The sequence below is a fragment of the Rutidosis leptorrhynchoides genome, chromosome 9 (genome assembly GCF_046630445.1).
Source record: "Rutidosis leptorrhynchoides isolate AG116_Rl617_1_P2 chromosome 9, CSIRO_AGI_Rlap_v1, whole genome shotgun sequence".
Classification (NCBI taxonomy): Eukaryota; Viridiplantae; Streptophyta; class Magnoliopsida; order Asterales; family Asteraceae; genus Rutidosis; species Rutidosis leptorrhynchoides.
Genome location: NC_092341.1, coordinates 193,621,414 through 193,622,349, shown reverse-complemented (window position 1 = coordinate 193,622,349; position 936 = coordinate 193,621,414). Strand labels below are relative to the sequence as shown.

General features: G+C 37.1%; 1 non-coding gene across 1 annotated transcript; it reads left to right on the top strand.

Annotated features, from left to right (window-relative positions):
* Nucleotides 1-449: 449 nt before the first annotated feature.
* LOC139869795 (small nucleolar RNA R71) lies at nucleotides 450-556 on the top strand. The gene has a single exon (XR_011766374.1). It is a non-coding gene; the product is annotated as a small nucleolar RNA R71 (small nucleolar RNA).
* The last annotated feature ends 380 nt before the right edge of the window (nucleotides 557-936 follow it).

The following is a 936-nucleotide window of genomic DNA, read 5'->3' as shown; positions in this document are numbered from 1 at the left end:
TTTGATTGTAAATTGGTCTTGGCGGTTGATAATTATTCTGATAATTATTTCCAGCCCTTTGGTTTATGTATGAAATATTCTCTCTTTGTTCCATTGTTAATTCAATACTGAGACAATCTTTTGTCAAATGTGGTCCTCCACACTGCTCACAACTAATTCGTATTGAGTGTATATCTTTAGTCATCTTTTCCATTCATCTCTCGATAGCATCTATCTTTGCAGAAATGGAATCTAAGTCATGGCTGAAATCGGCTCTAGCTGCTTTAGATGATCTAACGATATCTTTTTCTTGGTGCCACTCATGTGAGTGGGAAGCAGTGTTATCAATAATTTTGTAAGCATCAGTTTCGGTTTTCTTCAAAATAGAACCACCAGCTGCTATATCGATGACTTTCCTTGTAGTGATGTTGCATCCTTGGTAGAATATTTGTACAATTTGACAGGTGTCTAAACCATGTTGCGGACATCCTCTTAATAACTTTCCAAATCTTGTCCATGCCTCATATAGAGTTTCATTTGGTTTGTGTGTGAACGTAACAATTTCTCCTTTAAGTCTTACGGCTTTAGATGCAGGAAAGAATTGTTTAAAAAATTTTTCAACTAAAACGTCCCATGTATCGATTGCCCCTTCAGGTAATGATTCCAACCAATCTTTGGCTTCTCCCTTTAAAGTCCAGGGAAATAACATGAGATATATCTTTTCATCCTCCACTTCTCGGATTTTAAATAGTGTGCAGATCCTATTAAACGTACGAAGATGTTCATTTGGATCTTCCTTCGGCGCACCACTAAATTGGCATTGATTAGTCACCATATGTAGAATTTGTCCTTTGATTTCATAATCTGGAGCATTAATGTCAGGATGAGTAATTGCGTGACCTTGGCCAGTGTGTTTAGCTCTCATTCGGTCTTCCATACATAAAGGTTCCAGATTCT